The sequence below is a fragment of the Anolis sagrei genome, chromosome 1 (assembly GCF_037176765.1).
Source record: "Anolis sagrei isolate rAnoSag1 chromosome 1, rAnoSag1.mat, whole genome shotgun sequence".
Taxonomy (NCBI): domain Eukaryota; kingdom Metazoa; phylum Chordata; class Lepidosauria; order Squamata; family Dactyloidae; genus Anolis; species Anolis sagrei.
This window is the reverse complement of record NC_090021.1, coordinates 97,511,100-97,535,345: the sequence shown is the minus strand read 5'-3', so window position 1 is coordinate 97,535,345 and position 24,246 is coordinate 97,511,100. Positions and strand designations below refer to the sequence as shown.

General features: G+C 39.0%; 1 long non-coding RNA gene across 1 annotated transcript in view; it reads right to left on the bottom strand.

The window, feature by feature from the left end:
• The window catches only part of LOC137095898 (uncharacterized), a 175,904-nt gene that overhangs the window by 110,093 nt on the left and 41,565 nt on the right, over positions 1 to 24,246 (bottom strand). The window contains exons 2-3 of the long non-coding RNA XR_010909046.1: positions 5,458 to 5,520; positions 4,501 to 4,562 (exon numbers count right to left, since the gene is read on the bottom strand). This is a non-coding gene — a long non-coding RNA (uncharacterized lncRNA). The remainder of the gene's footprint in view (positions 1 to 4,500; positions 4,563 to 5,457; positions 5,521 to 24,246) is intronic.

The following is a 24,246-nucleotide window of genomic DNA, read 5'->3' as shown; positions in this document are numbered from 1 at the left end:
GAAAACTAGGAAAATAGGGTTAAATCAGGGGTCCTGCTTCTGCCTCTTGGCACTGCGTATAGGAAAGGGTGGGACTGCCATTTTGCTACTTCATGATTGGCAAGGGCAAGAGCTTGTCAATTAGCATGGCTGCCTCCTGGTATTGAGGGAACTGGGATGAGATTCATTTTATAGCAACTTATTTAAATCCCCAACAAGAGTTTGCTCTTATGCCCAGTTATATGATGATTTTAAACCAGTATTTTCAGTTTTCATTGTTTTAGAAAAATGCTCCACAAGATGGCAAAATTAAAAATGATCCACCTACCAATGTTGACCTTATCCACTACATTTTAAAAACAGTTCTGGAGAACCAGTGTGTGTATCTGTAATTTTTTTATTATGTAATTGTTTGTATTTATGATATTCTCCACCCTGAAGTATAAATGAGGGCAATCCAGGGGATTGTTTTGATAACAGCTCAAAAATGCTTGTGGAAAAAAGTGTAGATGAGGTCTTTGCCTTTCCATAGGAGTTTACCTCAAAGTAGTACCGTATATTCCGGCATATAAGACGACTGGGAGTATAAGACGACCCCCAAATTTTCCAGTTAAAATATAGAGTTTGGGATATACTCGCCGTATAAGACCACCTCTCTTCCAATGCACACCAAATAAATTTTTTAAAAAAAAATCAGATTTGAATTCAATATGGTAATTTTAATTCAAATGTTTATGACATGCAGGTTCCTATGAGAGGGACACTGTACCTTACATTGGACATTATAGTTGCTCTTTCTCCCTTGAATTTCATTTACACTCTGGGTCCTTTACATCATGCTGGCAAGTATGAAAGCAGGCTTTAAATGGTTCAGATTACATTTATGTTGGCATAGAAGCTTGCATGCAAATAGAAGTCAGGCTTTGTATTATGAGTACTGATGTGAAGGCAAAGCATTTGTAGAATTTTTATCTATAAGCAGTCTTTATAAATCAGGACCTCCTATCAGAAGAGAAGGGCAGATTGGACCCTCATCCTTCAGAAATGTAGCATTTGGAATAGCACATGTTTACTGGGTCACATCTTGACATGTCTTCATCCTTAAATCACCGTGACAGCTTGAATTGTTTTAGAGTTTCTCAAGAACATAGCCAGGTGATTTTTAATTGTTAGAAGGGGAAAAGAGATCAGAAAAGAATAAGGGGGACCCTGGGTAAATAGGAGCTTTCCAGTTTGACCTCTGTCAAAAATAAATGCAAAGATACAGGATGGGGGACGTGTGGCTCGAGAGCAGTACATGTAAAAAAGATCTTGGGGTCCTTGTGGACAACAAGTTAAACATGAGCCAGCAATGTGATTCAGTGGCAAAAAAAAGCCAATGGGATGTTGGCCTGCATCAATAGGAGTCTAGTGTCTAGATCAAGGGAAGTCCTGCTCCCCATGCTCTATTCTGCCTTGGTTAGACCAATTGGTCCATTTCTGGGCACCACAGTTGAAGAGAGATATTGACAAGCTGGAATGTGTCCAGAGGAGGGTGACTCAAATGATCAAGGGTCTGGAGAACAAGCCCTATGAGGAACAGCTTAAAGAGATGTGCATGTTTGGCTTGAAGAAGAGAAGACCGAGAGGAGACTGGATGATGTCCATGTATAAATATGTGAGAGGAAGCCACAGGGAGGAGGGAGCAAGCTTGTTTTCTGCTGCCCTGGAGACTAGGACACAATGGAACAATGGCTTCAAACTACAAGAAAGGAGATTCCATCTGAACATGAGGAAGAACTTCCTGACTGTGAGAGCCGTTCAGCAGTGGAACTCTCTGCCCCGGAGTGTGGTGGAGGCTCCTTCTTTGGAAGCTTTTAAACAGAGGCTGGATGGCCATCTGTCAGGGGTGATTTGAATGCAATTTTCCTGCTTCTTGGCAGAATGGGGTTAGACTGGATGGCCCATGAGGTCTCTTCCAACTCTATGATTAAAAGCAGGGACATCTCTGGCCCATCCTCTGTTTGGATATCAGCCAGCAAAGAAATGTCTTAAATCAAGAAATAGCTTACTAAGATCTACAGAGATACTCACAGGGATACCTCAGCAAGCAAGAGTCAAAAAGTGGCAGACTAAAATGCAGAGCCTCGATCCATGGCTGATACCAGATGAACCCCCCCCCCCCAGGGCACAAGGAAGACTGGGCAACTTGGAAGGCGCTGAACAGACTGCGCTCTGGCACCACGAGATGCAGAGCCAACCTCAAGAAATGGGGCTACAAAGTGGAATCCATGACATGCAAGTGTGGAGAAGAGCAAACCACAGACCAGCTGCTGCAATGCACCCTGAGCCCTGCCACATGATGCACAATGGAGGAGCTCCTTGCAGCAACACCAGAGGCACTCCAAGTGGCCAGATAGTGGACAAAGGACATTTAATCAATTACCAAGCTTGCAAACTTAACTCCTGCCGCGTTACCAGGCCGGCTGGGGACGTTTGCGTGCTGTGTTGTCCCTGGTCTGCTGCTAGCTCCGCCTCTGGTCTCAAAGCCGCCAAGGGAGCCAAAACCGGAGCATGGGACGGAGCCTTGAAACCAGAGGCAGAGCTAGCAGCAGACCAGGGACAGCACAGCACGGAAACATCCCCAGCTGGCCTGGTAACGAGGGAGCCAAAACCGGAGCGGAGAGGCAGTGGGAGAAGAGAACCCCGCCCCTCTCGGCTCCGTCCCATGCTCCGGTTTTGCCTCCCTTGGCGGCTTTGTACCCCGGAATATACGGTATATCAAGTACAAAAATGGAGTAGTAGTTGCCAAAATGTGAAGTTTTGGCATTCTGTTCTTTTTAAAGAAAATATTTATTGGAATGGAAATACAATAATCAAACAAAAAAGTCTAAACATCTACTAACAATTTATACTATTGAACAAATCCACCCCTACATACTATAAGTACCCCTAATACCCTTCCACACAAAAAAACCCCAGCAAGATTTAAAATCAAAGTTTGAATGTTAGTGAATTCACACTGCTGCCATTGTTATTAATTTCTCAGATTTGAAAATATTTGCAAAATAGGCCATTTTGAATTTATTTGGTCCACTTTGTCAGTTTCCACGATATATAGACCCTGACCAAAAAAGTTTCATCACCAGAACCAGCAGGAGGTGTTCACTCTCCTTACATATCTTCAGTCTCTTCTCCAAAGCATGGTTCTCAATGCTGAAGAGTAATGCATACAATGCATGAAGGATGGTGATGCCCTCCCAGTTTCATTGACAGAATTGCTTCTACCAGTGTATGAACATTATTGGATCCTAGCTTCTTATATCCATTTCTATTTCAGCAAATGGATGGATTCAAAGTCATATTTTACAACTTACCATTGTACTGAAGCCCCAGATTTCTTTCAAGGAATAGTGCCAGTGTAAATTAAAGAGAGTAAAGATCCAGCAAAAAGAAATGTTATATATCATTCATAAACTATGCATTATGGAAATTGCTTAACTCTATCACATACCTATTGATCAACCCAGTAGAAATGTTATACTTGTAAACACTTGATTATTAAATTGGTACTCTTTGTTTAGATTCATTGTTTGGACAGCAACAAATATGATGCAGCAACAGACAGAAATGTTATAAGGGGAAACTCTAAGAAGCTATACCTCTCTGTGAAATATAGCATTAAGTCTGCAAATCAAAATGTGCTGAGGTAGAAGTACCCATGTAACCTCTTTCCCTCCAACATATTTTTTCAATTAATGTTGTTATGAGAGAGGATATTTCACATCACTGAGAGCAGTACTGCTGACATCCAAAGATGCAATAATGGGTGCTATACAAATTAAAATCATTCTGGTGACCTCAATATATTTATAAACTGATTCTCAATGCTGAATGCCAATATCTGCATTTCAAAAAAAAAAAAAGATGAGCAGAAAATATTCTGTCTGGCATTTGGAAGGGAATTCTGAATTTTTTGGTTGACCAATTTCCTGGCACATATGTCTGCATTCTTTTTCTTGATTTACAGGGAAATTTTGTGCCAGATTTCACATAGAAAAAAATATCATATTCTGATACATTAGCAAGGTTCAGCTGTGTATGGCTTTTCACTTTCTCCTCACTTGTCAAACCCCCTCTCTTGTAAGTACCATGATTCAATACATTTGAATTTGGATTATGAACATTCTTTAAAGTTTAGACAAGCTTTCGGGCTTTAACTTTCTGCTGCCCATGAACATCATGGAGAGGGACCTTTGCTGTGCTCTCTATGGGAAGATTTTAAACTCTCCCTCCTCCTGAGTTATTAGAGAAAATGCAGTGTTGTGATTGTTCTTGTTGGTGTTGTTAGAGTGATTTTGTATAAACCTTAACAGAGTTTCAAATATGGTGTGGGACAAGTACTTCCATCCCACTTAAGAGAGGTTTATGGTACCTCCTCCTGCTTCAAGAGATTAAAGAGTAAACAGCTTCCTACCAGAGTAAAATATTGTCAGTTTGGTTATAACCTTCATCATTTTCATCATCAGTTAATGTACATACCTTTGGAATGTAGACAGTGGCAACTGATACCTTTCATGTTAGTTGGGTGGTTAATCCATTTCCTGTTAAATAAATAAATCCATAATAGATTCAACATGGCCCTTTTAAGTTTAGACTAAAAACTGGAATGGGTTTATCTTCTCACTGACATGGGGACACATATGGAAGTAATTAACTTCATATCCCCCAATTTCTCATGTTTTGAGTCCTCAGAGGTACTCAATTCATCTGAAAAACATTATTAAAAAGGGCATGCACAAGAGAGGCAATCCATTGATTGGGAAGAGAAATCCCAGCTAATGTAGTAAACTAAAAGATTCCACCAAAAGATTGGTGCAACAACAACCATTGCTTTCCTAGCATGTTCCAGCTCTCAGCATGATGGGTTTACAATTTGAGGACTCATTTTCATAGCTCCATGTGGTATAAAGTTCTTAAAATAAGGGTTGGAAATACAAATGATAAAGAAATATTTTAGAAGGCAGTGAATGTAACTATGTGGTAAACACACGCGCACACACACAAAACAATTTATAGAAATGCCAGCTGAATTTATCCTCAAGTTATGTCCACATGAACATCATAGCAAAGTGGAAAAAATAAAATAGATGAAACAGCTGAGTGGATTGTCTCCCTGAAAACATTCCCTTTGGTGCTTTCAATCTTCTTTGAGGAGTGTTGGAAATAGTCAAAGATTATTATTTTGATGTTGCAGTGAAGAAGGAAACAAGAAAGTTAAACACTCACAAAATGGCCCTATTTTACTGACAGCCTATATTGAAATCTGCTTCCAAATAGAATAATTTATTATTAAATAGGCAGTTTCACTCTTCACAAAGTCATTTTCAGGACTGAAACAGTGGGGTTTGTCTCTATCATAGTGATAGAAACTGACAATAATGGAATGATCTGATTTTTAATATGTATTTTTAGATGAAAAAGCTGTTTTTGTTTTACCTGTCATTTCATGCATTCAACCATCACTGTTTAACAACCTCCATCTTCAAGGAACTTCAGGATCTGTGGAAAAATCATATGAAAATCAATGTTGGAGAAAAGCCATTAATATTCATGTGATACATAATGTCAGAGTTGGACAAACTTTTTCCCAGACTGGAACAAGCAACTTGACAGGAAACCCAGCTGAATCTGATGGCCCTATATCCCAGAATATCAAGGCAGAAAACCCCGCATTATCTGAGTGTGGAGTCAGATAACCCAATTCAAAGCAGATGTTGTGGATTTTCTGCCTTGATATTCTGGGATATAGGGCTGTGTGGAAGTGCCCTAATTGATGACAATTCTATTTTTGATAGGTTTGCATAAGGAGGTATCCAATACTACCTTATCTGAGAAGTTCCCTTCTGTCCTGCAGGAGCATAAATGCTGGGTCAGTGCATTAGCACATTTCTCCCTCCCTACAACTTTGACTAGCAGCCAAAATCCCCTAGAATTGCCTTAATAATAAACCAAACTGGCATAAATTTGTTCTACTTGAAGTAATATAATGGACCAAGCACAGAGTGCTGAAACAAGTAGCAAAGACAATGACGTGATCTGCCACCTTACTCTAGCATCTTTTTTTGGTTATAATTTACTTCACAAAATGCACTGTTTTTTCTCTGCATAAAAATACTGTGTGACCCACACATAGGGATGTTTCTACTTGAAGAGAAAAGTAATTCTTATTATTTTTATGAAAACCTGCTTCTGATGAATATGAAGTTTCTGGTACATATTACTATATATGAAAACTGTTGAACCAATGGTGGATATCACATGAGAGTTAGATTTCTGAGATTATTATCAATTCAGTATTAGAAATATGCCTAACTGCATTCATGTAACCTAGGGCTCTTCCACACAACCCTATATCCCAGAATATCAAAGCAGAAAATCCCACAATACCTGCTTTGAACTGGGTTATCTCAGTCCACACTGCCATATATCCCAGTTCAAAGCAGATAATGTGGGATTTTATTCAGCTGTGTGGAAGGGGCCCTAGACTCAAGCACTCTAAACCAGTTAGCAGTAAGTGTTGTATATGCAAGAAGGTAAATGTAGGTCTCTTTCTCCCTTCTCCAAAATGTCTGTGTTTTTGTTGTACCGTAAAAACCGGCATACTAGACGATTTTCTAAGCCAAGAAAGTCATCTTAAAAGTGGGGGGGGGGGGGTCGTCTTGTGCGCCGGCTATAAGTTCCACCACTTGAGGATGCCGAGAGCGAGGGACAGGGGCAGCAAGCAGAAGCCAAAGGGAGCCTGCTGGTATCGCAGCTCAGCTGGCCACCACCCCGGGCAGGCCTGCTGCTCCTGCTCCTGCTTCTGCTCCTGCTCCTCCTCCCCGTCCTCCTCCTGAAGGAAAAAAGGGCAGAAGAGGCTGCCCTCCACCCCCCAAGCAGCAAAGCCTCCCATTTCCGACCAGCTCAGGCCTCTTTCTCCCTCTCCTCTCCCTCCTCAAACAGTGCAGCCAGACAGGCAGGCTACTCAAGAAGAGTAAAAAAAAAAAGCACCTCCGAGAAAGTCCTGCTGGAGAAACTTCTTTCTCCTGATCCATCTCCCCTCTTTGGGGTTTCTTTCCTTTCTCTTTGCTCAGCTTCTCCTTTCTTTCAGCAGCTCTTAAGTTTAAAAAGTTTTAAAGAGCCTGCAAAGGGAGGAAGAAAATGTCTCTTTCCCCCATTTTGTTTCGTTTCTGCAGCCAAGAGCGAGGTAGCCTCTGCAAGGGCGAGCTTGTCTTAAAGGGGAATCGCCAGTGAGAGGGGCGAGCTAGTCTTAGAGGGGAATCCCCTCCAAAAAACTGCCACAGATTCAGTGCCATGGAGTCACAGGAGTTGTAGTTTTACAAGGTCTTTAGCCTTCCCTGTTTAAGAGAGCCAGTACTATACCAAACTACAAGTCCCAGTTTTCTATCAGATTGTTTTTAATTTCAACTCTCACAATTCCTAACACCAGGCATAGGCAAAGTTTGCCCATGCCTGGTAGAGAAGCATCCTACATTTCTTCAGGGTACATTAATAGTACTGTAGAAAAACACAGAAGGTTCAGTTCTGTTGAGCACAAACTCACATCACCAGATATACATCTGGAAAAATAACAAATGTTCCAAGATAGTTTAGCTTTTGAGACATATCCAGAACATGTTTTCTTTAATAGCAGGAGAAATTAACTCATTTCCAGCCATGCCAACAATGTGTGTATTAAGTGGGAAAATCATGAACACATAGAATCATAGAATCATAGAATCAAAGAGTTAGAAGAGACCTCATGGGCCATCCAGTCCAACCCCATTCTGCCAAGAAGCAGGAATATTGCATTCAAATCACCCCTGACAGATGGCCATCCAGCCTCTGCTTAAAAGCTTCCAAAGGAGGACCCTCCACCACACTTCGGGGCAGAGAGTTCCACTGCTGAACGGCTCTCACAGTCAGGAAGTTCTTCCTCATGTTCAGATGGAATCTCCTCTCTTGTAGTTTGAAGCCATTGTTCCGCGTCCTAGTCTCCAGGGAAGCAGAAAACAAGCTTGCTCCCTCCTCCCTGTGGCTTCCTCTCACATATTTATACATGGCTATCATATCCCCTCTCAGCCTTCTCTTCTTCAGGCTAAACATGCCCAGCTCCTTGAGCCGCTCCTCATAGGGCTTGTTCTCCAGACTCTTGATCATTTTAGTTGCTCTCCTCTGGACACATTCCAAAAGTTGCATTTAGATCAGGCTTTGGCCCTCCAGGTGTTCTGGATTTCAACTCCACAATTCCTAACAGCCTACTGGCTGGGTTGCTGTGAGTTTTCCAGACTGTATAGCCATGTTCCAGAAGTTTCCTCTCCTGATGTTTTGCCCAGATCTATGGCAGGCATCCTCGGAGGTTGTGAGGTCTGTTGGAAACTTGGCAATATATCTGTGGAAAGTCCAGGGTGGGAGAAAGAACTCTTGTCTGCTTGAGGCAAGTGGGAATGTTGCCAAGTGGGAATGTTGTTGATTAGCATTGAATGGCCTTGCAGCTTCAAAGCCTGGCTGCTTCCTGCCTGGGGGAATTCTTTGTTGGGAGGTGTTAGCTGGTCCTGATTTTGTATTGTCTGAATTTCCCCTGCTTTTTGAGTTTTGTTTTTTAAATTTTAGAGGGGTTTTTAAAAATACTGGTAGCCAGATTTTGTTCATTTTCATGGTTTCTTTCTGTTGAAATTGTCCACATGCTTGTGGATTTCAATGGCTTTTCTGTGGAGTCTGACATGGTGGTTGTGAGAGTGGTCCAGCATTTCTGTGTTCTCAAATACTGACTGTTAGGAATTGTGGGAGTTGAAGTCCAAAGCACCTGGAGGGCTACAGTTTGCCCATGCCTGATTTAGATCTATCTCAAAAAGGGTATATTCATCAAGCCCTTTGGGCATGACCTTGGAAATACCTGGCTGCAGTGCAAAATCTTCTCAAGTGTTGGGTGGCTTTAAGGTAACTTCTGTCCCCTCAGCTTACCAGTATCTGCTGCATTTCCCTCCCCTGAATTATACTCGAGTCAATACGTTCCCCCAGTTTTTGGTGGTAAAATTAGGTGCCTCAGCTTATATTCGGGTCAGCTTATATTCGAGTATATATGATAACTAGAACTGGATGGCCACCTGTTGGGGGGGGGGGGCTTGCATTGTGTCTTCCTGCCTGGCAGGAATGGGGTTGGACTGAATGGTCATTGAGGTCCCTTCCAACACTAAGGTTCTATTATTATTGTTATTATTATTTCTGTTATTAAGTAGAACAGGATGGCCACCTGTCGGGAGGGCTTGGACATGTGTTTCTGTCTGGCAGAATTAGGGTTAGACTGGATGGCCATTGGAGTCCCTTCCAATTCTAGATTTCCATTATTGTTGTTGTTGTTGGGGAAAGGACATTGGACCCAGCTCTGGTCTCATCCTAGGCAAGGTAAGATAGAAATTTATATAACTTTATTATGCTCCATGGACCCACAACTGTTAAATAAATAACAAACATACAGGAGTTTACAGGTGAGGTAAAGGTTTTTTCCTGACGTTAAGTCCAGTCGTGTCGGACTCTGAGGGTTGGCACTCATCTCCATTTCTAAGCCGAAGAGCTGGATACTGCTTTGATAGTCTTGGATTAGAAATCAAATCTGATGTTTTTATTTTTTATTTTTATTCGGTGTGCGATGGAAGAGGGGTGGTCTTATACGGCAAGTATATCCCAAACTCTATATTTTAATTGGAAAAGTTGGGGGTCGTCTTATACGCCCAGTCGTCTTATATGCCGAAATATACGGTATATCATTCTTGTATTTTAAGATTAACTGAAAACAAAGCCCATAGATATCTACATTTTCTTCTTTTGGATGCTGTATTCCCCCTCCCTCCCCCCCCCCCCCCCCCCAACATGCCTGCAACTCTGGTAATAATCTCTTGAAACATTTCCAGGTGGCAAGTAATATTGGTCTGATAACATCAGATTCTAGTATATTAAAAGCAATGTCATTTTTAGTGCAGTCTTCAATACTACAAAGAGTTTCCATTACATAATAAACACCTCTGGTTTTATTGTAAGTTTGGGAGCCATTTCCCCATTGTAACACAATAAATAGAACTTTTATTATTATCTTCATACCCAAATAAATGAAGTGAAGCAACAAAGAAGCATTCTAAATGAAGTGTGTGAGAAGAAATAAAGCATACAGAAGATTAAATGAGAAGGCAAGTCTGAATTCAGACAGCTTGGCAGTTTTGTGTGAAGTCAGTACATTTTGAAGGAACTTAGAAACTAAAAAGGCTTTTCAAGTGTTTGCATTACAAAGAAGATCTTTCTCTCTCCATTGTGTACAATATCCTCCCAAATAAGCAAAAGAAAAGCTCAGCCCAAAATTCCGTTCAGAGAAAGTATTATGATTTAAAAGAATGTGGTTTCATTTGCTTCAGTGATAATGAATGAGTTCAAATCTATAGAATTTAGTCTGACTGGGCAAGGGATAAAGCTACAAAGTCTAGCATAAAGACAACTGTCTACAACTGTCCTATGAGGTTTACCTTATTAGATGGAAGATGGAGCAAGCTTGTTTTCTGATGTTACAGAAGGCAGTACCCAAACCAATGGATTCATATTCCAAAAAAGGAAAGTCTCAAAGAATTTGCTGATGTTTGACAGTAGAACACACTACCTTGAAATGTTGTTTTTAAACAGAAGTCAGATAACTCACTGCTAGGCTGTATCAGTGGTAGATTCTTCCATTGGATTAGATAATGTTTCGGGTACCTTTTAATTCTATGATTCTGTGAACAGTACTATCAAGACTGATTGTTAGTCTAAATGGGCTTAGTTTTCTTTGTTTTAAGTATGTGGGTGGGGTTTCAGATTAGTGGCTTAAAATACAGTAAATACCTTATGAAGTTTGGCATTCTGTACTGTAGTTAGATTTGTAACCTAAAGTTAAGGACGCGTAACTGCTCTATAAGATTACATAAACAAACAGCATCCCACTTAACAACAGGGGAATGTTAATCAGTTATTCATAGATAGCAATTGATGGAGGTCTGTTTAGTTGTTGATCAGGATAAAAAAGCATGTTAGACATATATGACTTAGGTCCTGTCTGCACTGAGCCCATAACATATACTCACAGTGAATGGACCCTTTGCTGTCTCCATAAAACACAGTGGCTTCTGGTTAGTATCCTGGGGTTTTTTCAAAGCTGTAAACCATCACAATCATGTTAAAAAACAAAGTATGGATTGTCGATGTCACAATCCCAGGTGACAGAGAATCAACTGGAAAAGCTGACACGATATGAGAATTTAAAGATCGAACTGCAAAGATTCTGACACAAGCCAGTAGAGATGGTCCCAGTGGTGATCGGCACACTGGGTGCAGTACCTAAAGACCATGGCCTGCACTTAAATACAATTGGCACTGACAAAATTACCATCTGCCAGCTGCAGAAGGCCACCTTACTGGGATCTGCACACATGACATGTTTTTTAGCCAAGCTGGGACTCCATTTTTCTGTTGTGAGCAGGTTTCTGAAAGAGATGGATCGGTGATCTCAATTCTCATTGTTTTTTTTACTCAAATAGCAAAGCAGTTTACTTTCTACACACCTATGAAACAGTCATCAATGGTGCCCTTCACACGAGTAAAGCTTCAAATGTGTGGTAGAGGTATCTTACCATTTCTAAAGCCACCATAAAATGAGCAGGTAATTTATATCTTTTTAAAAGAATGGCTAGTTCTCTTTCAGGTGGTGTGGCTTCCATTGAAATAAGTGTTTTATTCAGCTTCATTGAAAGAGTGTTGAGGGCAAACCATGCCAGAAAGGGTGGCTCCTTAAGCCATAAGTTCCCCATTGCTACCAGTGGGCCAGATCTTCCAGGATCTTTTGGTTGTCCAATCAAAAAACAGATGTATTTTCCCCCTGCCAAATTTGGGAGGCTCCCAAAAATGGATCTGGGGGTCCACTGAAATCCGGACACTGAAAATAAGAACAGGGTTTAACGAATTGCACACCCCTAATAGCAACTGTTTGGTTTTCTCTCCCCCTCCCCTTTCCTTCTTTCTTTGTCCTAATAAATCAGCCATTGATGTGGAAAAAATATCACACTGGGAAATGAATTTTTTGACCTTTAGTTATCCTATCACATAGTTGAGAATAGATAATCTGTGTTTCTAATTCTAGTGGCTACAGATGCATTGACAGAGCTATTTGGCATATGGTACTAGAATCAACTTTGGGAACCATACTATATTTAATCATTAATCATAATTAAAAGTGAAAGAATGGGAGGGTGGTAAAGATAATGTACAATGCTTGTATTTATTTTAGAACATAGGCACCAATGAGACCTGACTTTTTTGAGCTTTGGAGATGTGGCAAGGGGCAGTATGGTTGTTTCGAATAATGCATTTGGTGCCATACCTAGTTTAGTACACAGATTATTGTTATAGTTAACCGTTTCTGTTTGCTTATATTTAGTGAGTATTAGGTTGTTAGACTGCATTCCACCTGTATGTTTTTCTGAACCGACTATCTTCCAGCAACCATTTTTCTTCTCTTTTTCATTTGCTAGTCCATGTATTTGAAAATGGTAAGCGAAACTTCTTTTATATATTTAAAAAAGAAGATAAAATCAATGCAATTTGATACTATTTTAACTGCCATAGCTGAATGCTATGGGACATTGGGGTCTGTAGTTTGTTTAGGAACCAACATTATTTGTCAGAAGAGGCTAAATGCCTTGGAAAACTACCAGGATTCCATAGCATTTAGCCAAGGCAAATAAAGTTATGAGAAATTCTATTAATTTGACAATGTTGATGAACTCCAAGGACCACATCAAGTTGATGAGGTCCTCTGGATTGATTTGCCAGCCTTCATGGTGAATCGGGGAGGCAGAGGGGCAATCCTGGTGATCGGCACCCCACTTTGCCAGCAGCGAATGCTTCCCCATCACACATAGGGAAGTGTCACTATGCTGCTTCCTCCTGCGATAGCCCCATTGTTCCAAATGGAACATGGGGAGGCTCCAGTGTTGGAACTGCTGTGTCCTAGGACGCTTCTGCCCCAGTTGAGCGAAGTGAAGCTATGTCGTCAGATGGATTGCAAGGGACTCAACTGAGGTACAAGCATCCTAGGATGCTGACATTTCTGCGTGTGATGAGGTTGTAAGTTGCTCTGCTCTAACTTTCTTTAAAGTCTTTTGTATCTCCAAATCTTCATTTTGACTAAAGATCCAGAACAGGTTGGATCCAGTCCACATTTATCTAGAACAAATCATAGTGCTTGCTTTCCTTATATGGTGGCTTGAGGAGAAATATATCTAACTTTGTAGACATATTTGTGGCTTCTCTGTATCCTGTCATATCAAAATTGATCATGAATATAAGTGTATAAACATGGTTCTACTTCAATGAAGACATCTTATATTTTTCCCTTGATTTAGCTTGGTATTTAGAATCTTGGAAAACATAAAACATGCTCTTTTACAAATGTATTCTTTAATGGAAAGTACTCTGATTGTTGTAGAGCAAATTCAGTTCTGGCAATAATTGAATATTTTTTTATTATTATTATTATTAAATATAAGAAAGTCATCATTATTTCTATCTCACTGTTCTTTTCCTTTTGTTAAAAAAAGTAGATTAGCCATCAGATGTAGGCTGGTGCAAGTATTTCTTTATATTCCTGCTGAGCACTCAAGCTCAGAATGAATCCTTTTAAATAAGGTTTTTAAAAAAGTTTTGTAATAGCAGATTTGGTCATAATTATCCTTACACATTAGGTTATAGAAAAATCCTCCCAATTAGGAGATGGGGGGACCTAAAGGTTGAAAAATAGTTCTATTAAAATTAACAGCAGGCCCTTTAAAAAATATTTGCTGGACCAAAGAAACTAATTCAAAATTTAACAAGTTGGATAAGATATGATATAGAAATTAGATGGGAGAATATAACATTTATTTCTTTATTCAGCTGCATCAGGCATAAAGGGTGAATTAGAGTCTTATATGAAGGAGTGAGGAAAATGTAGCTCATGGTCTGCATACAGTCTACCAAATTGTTTCTTGTATCCCATAAATTCTCCTGAACTTTCCAAAGTACTGTCCCTCCCATTTTTTTTTTAAAAAATGGATGGTATAATGTCCCCAAACCATATCTTGCAAAGCACCTCTCTTCTCCCCTAAATAGTTAAAAATTGGCTAAAATATCTAGAAGCAAAATTCTTCAAAGATGGGTCACTGATCTCCTTTCCTTATGTTATTTTGGCCTCTTTTTGGTTGAACGTGAGCAAAGCTTTTCACTACAAGTCTGTAGTGGTGAACACTGCCTGGGGTTGTCAACTCTAATAAATGGGTTTCATATATACAACATGAACCATGCCAATCTGTTAGAGCTTCTGAAACCTCTACTTGCAAAGTCATTTCAGCCAGGAGAAGATTGGGGAAGACTATTGGCTTTTCCAGATGAAGTGATTGCCTCATCCACTGAGGTCCAATAGGAGTCTTTGAAAATCTTAGCAATTGAAACCATTATTTTTGTGTTTGGCTATGGGGACAACCAAATACCTCTGTGATTTCCCCCTCCCATTCTCCCTCAAGCATGGATTTCTGCAGTGTGGGATTTCTGTTTCCATGGTTGGTCCAGAGAGAGGACTTTGATCACTACAGAGAGAGGAATGGAATACCAGCCTCTGCAGTGACTCAAAATATGGAGTTTGTTTCCAAAAGGTACCAAGTCATCTGAACATATTGTATAGGAATTTTAAAAATGCTGAAGATGTGCATTCTTTTGCTATGAAATCACCATATTGATTTGATACATTTTAATAGTTTTGATCTGTGCTTCTAGCTAACAATGTGCTGCCACCTATAACTCATTTATATATATATATATTTCATTTGTTACTTTTTGGAAACAAATTCCACAAATAGGCATTGGGTTAATGTACACATGTGTATGCCACTAAAAGGTTGCCATACAATGTGTCCTGCTGACAGTTTGAGATTCAAGGGAATTCAAAAGTTTTCCAAAGATTGGTAAAATGTGCCACTGCTTTGTGTTCACGCATCCCTATGCTGTCACTTTGGTTTATCAATAGGGCTGAAACATCTAAGGAACTGAGGCAAATTAAAAGACTTGAGGGAAGGAAAAGCAGATGCTTCCCTGTAACTTTTATTTCCCCAAACCACATGCTATTCAGTTTGAAAAATAACAGCAAACATTTTGGTTTCTTGTGTATTATTCACCATAAGTGAAATAGAGTGTCTGTTTCCTCATGTCATCTGGGAACTAGTGTGCTGCAGCTTCAAATGTATGATTGTCTTGTAGAAGAGAGACTATATATCAAAAGCATATAGTAGCAAATGTAAGTGGATACTTGTTTTTTATTATGGACCAACATTATCAGCAAAGAAGAAATACAGTATCCCTGTTCAAGTATTCTGGATAAGGCACTCCTCATATGTTCAGGTTAATCCTGAATGCCTGAACAAAGTTCATGTGTAAAACAGAGGTTTAGTTAGTACTGTTGATTCTCTGATAATATAACTCAGTCATTGTGAGTAGAAACTGGCATTCAGGATAACAAAAATATGATAAGAAATTGCTCCCAAAGTAGCAAACTTTCACCTGGTGGCAGTGGGGGAGCCTTAAGCGAAGAGTTGAAAATAAGATCATTCCCTGTGATATTTTTCTGCCTGTGGTAAAAGTGAATGTTCCATTCCCAGAGTAAAAATGCATAATATCTTAGATCAATCAAATGCATATGGCACTCCAAAAGAGCAAATCTCATCAACATTTGGCAGGAAAAATAAATCATTGGCAAGAATCCGATTGGAGAGTTACAAATGTTTAAGCACCATAATTACAGTACTACATATTTATTTCTGCCCCTCCCCAATCTACACTTACCGGGCAGCAGCCTTGAATTTCCCTGATATCAGTTTTGCCCCCTCCCCATCTGTAATGATATTTTTTTGCAGCTGGCAGAAGAAGCTTACCTGTCACATTTCCCCCTTTGCACAAAATCACTGTGCAGAAAGCAGTGTATTTTGCGCAAAACCCATGGTTATCTATACTAACAGAATGGAAAAAATGGAAAAAATATTTTAAAAACACAAACAAAACTGCACACACAAAAAAGCAAAACAATGAAAATTCTTCCTGTGTTTTATTTTAATTTTAATGTGATATGTTGATGTGTTGAGACACCCTTTCTAAAGGTAGATGAGAAAATTTATGAATATTCTTTACCTCCCTACATGTTGTGCTGGTAAAAACAACATCATATACTTAATGCAGAATAGTTTGCGCACTTGGTCCTGCCATCAGTGTCAAAAATCTCAGCTATGTTCCCTTATTTCAGCCATATTGTTCTTAATGCTGTTATGACTGTGTTTGTTTTATTATTTTATTTGATTGATTTTAATTGTCTTTGTTCTTATCGGTAACTTTTGGACTTGTCCTTTGTAAGCCACTCCGAGTTCCCTAGAGGAGATGGTTGGTGAGGGTATAAAAAGAAAGGTAGTATTATAATTATTATAATTATCATTATAAATCTATACACAAGTCCATGAAGCAAGGCAAATATTGTGGTAAGACAAGAGTGCAGCCTCTCTCTCCAGCAATCATATAATTCTTCCTGCATGTAATTGTCACACAAAGGAGGTAAACCTGTGTGTAGGATTTTAAACTTAATTTGTTTTAAACAATAGTTGAGCAACTTAAAATAATTTTATATTCCTTTACATTTCAGAACTGTTCTCACTGACTTCTGTACAATGTCTGCTTTTATTAGAGTTAATCACTAAACTAAGGCAATTTGGGATTATAGATCCTTTACTTTTGTATATTTAAGTTAAGCTCTTAATGCTCATTCATTAGAGCTCCCTCCACACTATACTTAGTGGATAAATATCTATGGTATTTGGATTTTTTTTTAAAAAAAGATGACAAACGGAATTCGAAGCATCTATTGAACAATATATACAGGCAAAGAGTTCCTCATCAGGACTTGGATCCTGGAAAAGACTTCCCAATTCTTGACATTTATATGGCTTAATAAATTTTATACTGTTGTGAGCCGCTCCTAGTCCCTGTGGGGAGAGGGAGCAGAATATAAATAAAGTTATTATTATTATTATTATTATTATTATTATTATTATTACATGCACAATATTATGTTAATTATATAAATATTACCCAGTCTTTATGTTTATGAATTTAGAAGTTTGGCTTCAGAACCCTCATGCATGGGGTAAAGAGAAGATGCTATGTCCACTACAGGTGTGCAATTTTTCATTGGTCCTCATAAGGCAACTCAAATTCATTAAATTCATACTTACAAGGTGATATCTAACATGTGGGTGTGGCCAATACCAAAAACTTGAGAAAAGTGAGAGCTATCTTCCCTCTGTAGCTATCTTCCCTCTGTTTTCATTTTTTAAATCTCAGAAGCCTCCCAAAGTCAATTTTATTTTCAGCGCAAGGAAGCAAAGCAATGCCAAAAAGGCTGCCTTTTCTTTTTAAATTAATGACCTTTTGCCATGAGGAGAGGGAAAGCAGGAAGGAAGAAGAGTTCACTGGGAGAGAAAGTACAGAACTTTGGGAAATGTAGTTTGAAAAGGCAAGGAGCCCTGTGTCAAAAAAACGCAAAAGGACCTGTCCTAAACTACATTTCCCAGAATTCTGCTCACACCAGAAAGCCCCAATGAGGATAGGTGAGAGCTATCTTCCCTCTGTAGCAGCAGTCAGACAGGGTTCCAATAAATTGTTAAACCTGGGAAGAGAAGGACTGACTGATACCTTCAGTAAGTAAATCTCTGTCCTGGGCTGGGAAGAAATCCCTAAATGGATGGCCCTTGGGGGTCCCTTCCAAATCAACAGGGGAAGCATATTAATTAGTTTAGAGACTGGATGGCCATCTGCCAGGAGAGTTGTGATGGTGCCCTTCTGCCTAGAAGAAGGGAATTGGACGATGGCTCTTGAGGCTTCCCTTCAACTCTAGAATTCTATGATAATGTAGAATTGGTTAATATTGGTTTCTTCTATTAGTTAATATGAGAGACCTTCAATGGTGGCTTTTTATTTTAAAAACGTTTTATCAGAACTTTTTAAAAAATGCCCTAAAATCAGTAGATGTATGAACATTTCTGAAAGTTATAGAAAGCAATTACTATAATGAAAAATGAAATTTTGGGTTGTTGTAGGTTTTTTCGGGCTATATGGATATGTTCTAGAGGCATTTTCTCCTGACGTTTCCCCTGCATCTATGGCAAGCATCCTCAGAGGTAGTGAGGTCTGTTGGAACAAGGAAAATGGGTTTATATATCTGTGGAATGACCAGGGTGGGATGAAGGACTCTTGTCTGCTGGAGCTAGGTGTGGATGTTTCAACTGACCACCTTGATTAGCATTTGATGGCCTGGCAGTGCCTGGGGCAATCTTTTGTTGAGAGGTGATTAGATGTGCCTGATTGTTTCCCCTCTGTTGTTTTGTTGTTGTAATTTTAGAGGTTTTTTTAATACTGGTAGCCAGATTTTGTTCATTTTCATGGTTTCCTCCTTTCTGTTAAAATTGTCCACATGCTTATGGATTTCAATGGCTTCTCTGTGTAGTCTGACATGGTGGTTGTGAGAGTGGTCCAGCATTTCTGTGTTCTCAAATAAAATGCTGTGTCCAGTTTGGTTCATCAGGTTCTCTGCTATGGCTGATTTTTCTGGTTGAAGTAGTCTGCAGTGCCTTTGATGTTCCGGCCATGAAAGCCTTTGACAATACAATGAAATTTTGTTACTCTTGTAATAGTAACAAAATTTTCACTAACTATACTTTGGAAACATTTTAGAAATGAAATGCCAATGCCCTCTAATTTTGTAATGAATTTAAAACATTTTTTTAAATGATTGCCCAAGACTGTCAATTGAAATGGCACTTCACAGTATTTGGGGACATACAAACCACTGTGATAAAGCTGTAGGGGACTTTTATGATGAAGTACAACTATCCCCAACTCCCACCCAAATTGTCCAAGGTGAAGCCTGAGGCAAGGGAGAGAATTTGGGCCCCCTCATGAATAGTTTGGGAGAGGCTGCCTTGAAGCTTTTTCTCCTGTCACATGACAAGGGGCAGCAGAACTCTATATAAGCATGGCTGCCCCTTGTGCTTGCCTCTTTTTTTTTTTTTTTAGGCAGAGAGCAGAGAATGTAATAGTAGGGTCACTTTTAGTAACTAAGGACTTCATCACATTAAGGTCCAATTTACAGGCAATAGCAGGAGAATTCACCATGCACGTAGGGAACCTGTTGGGCACCTGGGGAACCGGTCGCCCCACATTACCCACATCATCCACTTCCCTATCCCATGGGGGGGGGGGAGTGTTGCCACTTGGCTAAAATTAAAGCTCCTATGATTTCAAAGCATTCAGTCAGTGCAGTTAAAGTGGTGTCAAACTTTTATTCTACAGTGTAAGTGTTCTGTAAATCTGCAATCCTATCCACATTATCAGAATATACTTACTAGAGAATTGCACATATGTATAAATTGCATTTTATGAAGACATTCTTCTTTCTAAACATTTTTAATTACTTGGGATTTTTAAAAGCCTGCACACATTTATTTTTCTGTGAATATATTTTAGGAAGTTTCCTCAGTAGACCATGAGTCAGAGTGTATTATTTTTCCTAATCGCTCTAGTTACTTTTTACATTATAGGTTAAACTCCTAGAAGATTTTCAGAGCCATGTATTAAAACTGAAAAATTGTTAGCACTCAGGCTAATAAACTCAGACACATTCATTCTTGTCATACCACTAAGCAGTTAACATTAGGCCACTGGACACTAATGAGCTATTTTGTAGACTTATAAAAGTCATTTATATGGGTGCAAGGTTTCCACCTTAGAAATGGAGACACGTGGCATTATATATTCAGGCCTGCATCTCATTTTCATATCAAGTGATGCTCAAACCCTGCAGTTTCAAATTTCTTCTTGATAATTAATGGATGTGATTAATGGAAATACTGCATTAGGAAAATGAGATGGAGAGCTGGAAGTTCTTATTTGGGTAAAGTATAAGGTGATTCCACTGATTTTCCCCCAATTTTTATCATTTATAGTTAATAATCTCTTGGATATATAACAATTACTGATCATAATTACCATTTTTATAGCAGGTATTTTCAGTGTATTTCACATAGTGTTCTAATCCTTGCAGCAACTCTATAGGTCAACTGAGCAATACTGTGTTGTAGAGCAAGAAGGAATTAAGTCTGATAGAATATGGCTTGTCTAAGGGATATTTAAATGAATTTGTTCCACAGGTGAGATTTCAGACCAAGTGTTACCTTTCCACAAATCACACTGTAATCTCACTTTATGAATTACACCTTTTGTTCACACTTAAAAGTGCAAAAAGGGAGTATTAATTTATTTATTAAACTTGTTTATTTTAGTATTTATATCCTACCCCCACATCATGGTATTTCAGATCTACACACAAATAAAATATAATAATAGTAACTTTATTTTTATACCCTGCCACGATCTCCCCGGAGGGACTCGGGGCAGCTTACATGGGGACCAAGCTCAACATAAGAAAAATTACAAAGTAAACACAATTAAAAACATATAAGAGATAACAACATAATTGAAATAATTAAAACCATGGAAATAAAAAACATATAAATATGTCAACCAACATCACAACTAGTAGCAAGAAAAAGTGGGCATGTTCAGACTGGGGGGGGGCAGGGCAGGGGCTTGTGCAAAACACAGACTATAGGGCTAGGGCTGGGAATAAAGTGCTGGGAAAAAGTGCTGCAACCCCCCCCCCCATAAATTAGGGTTGGGCAGATCTGATTGGGAGCTTAAGTGTAGTTACTCAAAGGAACATTGGAACATCCAAGTTTTCAAACCTTTACGGAAAGTCGGCAGTGTGGGAGCTAATCTAATCTCCCTGAGGAGAGAGTTTCAGAGCCGGGGGGGGGGGGGGCACCAAGAAGACCTCTTTCTTGTCCGCACCAACTGTGCTTGTGATGGAGGCAGGAGTGAGAGCAGGCCCTCTCCGGCAAATCTTAGAGCCTGCACTGGTTCGTAGAGGGAGATACAATTACGAAGATAAGCAGGGCCCAAACCGTTTAGAGCTTTATAGGTAATAATCTGCACAGAAGGCTCGGATCTAATGAGGTATTGAATTCCTTCAGGACAAAGCAGGGTTTTCCCGCTTTGTCTCGAAGAAATTCACTTTTTGCATGGGGCATCATTTGGATGCCTCACACAAAAATCCTGGAAAGTGAGCATTTTGTGCCCTGTCTGGAAGGACCCCTAGTCTCCTAGTGGAAGAAGAGAGGAAGCATGAATAGTGTGCAGAAATCTAGAACATGGCCATTTGGCTTGAAAAACATACAAAATCTAGTGATTCCAGCCATGAAAGCCTTCGACAATACAGCATGCAGAAATGTTTGCTAACCAAAAGAACCCACATGCAATTTTTTCACTGACTAAGTTTTGAACTGCATAGATTCCCACCAGTCAAGGATTATTCACATCTGTGTTTTTCACATATCTCTCTCTATGTGTGATGTTTGTTTTCAAAAAGTACCAAATTCCCCAAAATTGAAAAATGAATGATAGTATGGCAGCAAGTTGTTGACTAGGAGTAAAATATTATGTACAGATCAAAATGATCAAAATGTATCAAATCACTTTAGTACAGAGCTTGAAAAAAATGCATTTTCTACCAAGACTGAATATCCACAGCATGTTTTTTTTCAATACCTGTAAAATTTGTTCAGATTTATTTGGTATCCACATAAATACAGAAGGATTTCGACTTTGAAAGTTGAATAGTCTTTTCTCCTCTATATTCTGCATACAAAACAAAGGATGATATGATTCAACTTGACATCCAATCATATCATGATGTTATCAGGCCTTTCAAACAGAACTTTGGCAGGGGGGTGGGGGGAATAAAAAAAACAAGCAATTCAAAGATGGCAAAGGAAAATTTGCTATTATGCTTAATCAAGATGTGGACAATAATCCTGGACACATGTGAAAAACATGTGAAAAAAATTAAATAAATCCTGGGCATATTTTAAAGAGTCATTTAGAAAAAAATCTGTCTAAAGATATAGAACATTTTGTTATCCAACATTTCTTTCATATTGCTGTTTGCAATGTTCCTTTAGTTTAGATAGTTAAGCTCCTTTGTAGTATCCTAAATGTTGTGATAACTGGCTCAAATTATTCTTATTGCAAAATATTAGATACAGTGGATACACTTTCAGTAATCTAAAGTCACTCTCAGTAAGGCAGACACCTCCTTTTTTTCTGTGAGATTAGATAAACTTCTTTGAGTGCCCCCCCCCCCCCCCCAGGTGAGAAAAGCAGTATATAAATGAAGTAAATAAATAAATTGTATTGAATCTGAAATTCAAAGTGGTACAATAGTTTAAGAATTTCAGACATTTCCCTCTTACAATAATTACTGAACACTCTTTTGGGAAAAGTGCCTTTCAAAGGGCTGATTTTCATTCCTTAATTATATGAATTACATGTTTGTGAAGAACCCCTTACCTTTATCAGCCAGAATGTGGGCCTAGCGAGGCCTAGCAGCCTAAACAGTTAGAAGGTGGGCTTAGCAAAGCCCCAGCGGCCATTTTAGATTAGGGAAACAGGGAGACTCCATCTTAGAATAGGTTTTCCTAGAGGGGGCAAGTCCTAGTCCAGTAAGCAAAGAGTAGATGGCCAGGATTGGTTTAGAATAGGGGGTGGAGGCTAACATTCAGATAAGGAAAAAAAGTGTACCCTTTTTTAATTCAAGGCTTGGGTTTTGGCAGTTGGAATTTGTCAGTTGGGAGTTAGGTAGCCAGTTGGTTTAACAGTTGGTTAGTGTTAGATAGGAGAGCTGGGTTAATCTTTTGTGGTATTCAGAGCTATAGAAATAGATAGCAAGAATACTGATAGTGGAACAGGACCCTTTGTGTGTGGTCTGCTCTTTATCCCTGCGGAAGGCTAGGCCAAAAGGATATTGGCTAGATGCCAGAAAGGGGGGAATTATGTTTAGAATTATCATCAGCGATTAATTTCCTGAGATAATCTCCTGTGTTGTTAATATCAAGATTTGACCCCAGAACCCATCTAAGAATTGTACAGCAAATGTAACCAGAAGCTTATGTACCAGTAACTTATGGAAACCACTACGCATTTGTACCAGAAGTGTAAGCCTGCTAAATAAATGTTTCATTATAGTTAACACGTTACAACAGCCTGTGTGTGAACGTCATTGGTATTTAAACCCTCTGAGGAAAATAAACCCCATAGTAACACAGAAGGGTGTTACTAAGTATCCTCTCCACACATATAACTCAGCCTGAATACTAAGAAAAGGTGGCAGCATACCCCAATTGAAGAAACAGTTACAAAATCTCTTAGTTCAGACATGATTAAAATATAACGATACACAGTTATACCTTTCCCTGTTTTATCAACTTCCCTCCTGTGATATTCCCTGCTATAAGAAGTTCCTTGGTGTGATCCTTATTGGGGTAATCCTTATAACTGGAAGCACAGCGGTGTGATCCTGAATGTGAATTTGAAGCCCCTGTCCTTACAATGTTCCACTAATTTAAAATACTTTTTTATCCTCCTTGCTACAGAACAGTTGTATGTTGCAAGAACATTATTTGGAATATGTTGTCAAATTTATTACAAAACCTAATCAAATTGGAATCTGTTTGGGTGAAGAAGACTATATTATTTTTAGGTTTTCTCTAACCTGGCAGTTATAGGAGTCATTTTTCAACAGTGAAAGTGACATTTGCGCTTGAAAAAACAATCATTTAAATATGCCAGAACATGTTTAAAAGTATGGTATTGCTCTGACTAGCTCTGTCCAACATTGTTAGTTATTAGATCTTCACCTTCATAAGTTCCAGATTCACTGTAAAAGCCTTTTAAAAAGCTCAGTTAGCTATTATTTCTTCTACTGCTCTATTTTCATTTTTAAAGATGTAGTTGCTTGTGTCACAAAAGCTTCAGGCCAGATAGCAAATGTCACCTCGAAAATCTTTTTAGTGTAATTGAAATTCTTATCTTCTCTCTTTTCAAGTTTTGTTCCCTCTCCTGGGTCTTCAGTTTTTCGAAGTTTAATTGGGGCTTTAGTGGATGAATGTCTCCTTATTCTGTTCTAAAATGTCATTCCAGTTTCTCCATAAAAAAACAGCACCTTATTATTCAACTTATCTGTTTTACCCACATCTGAGTTATAGC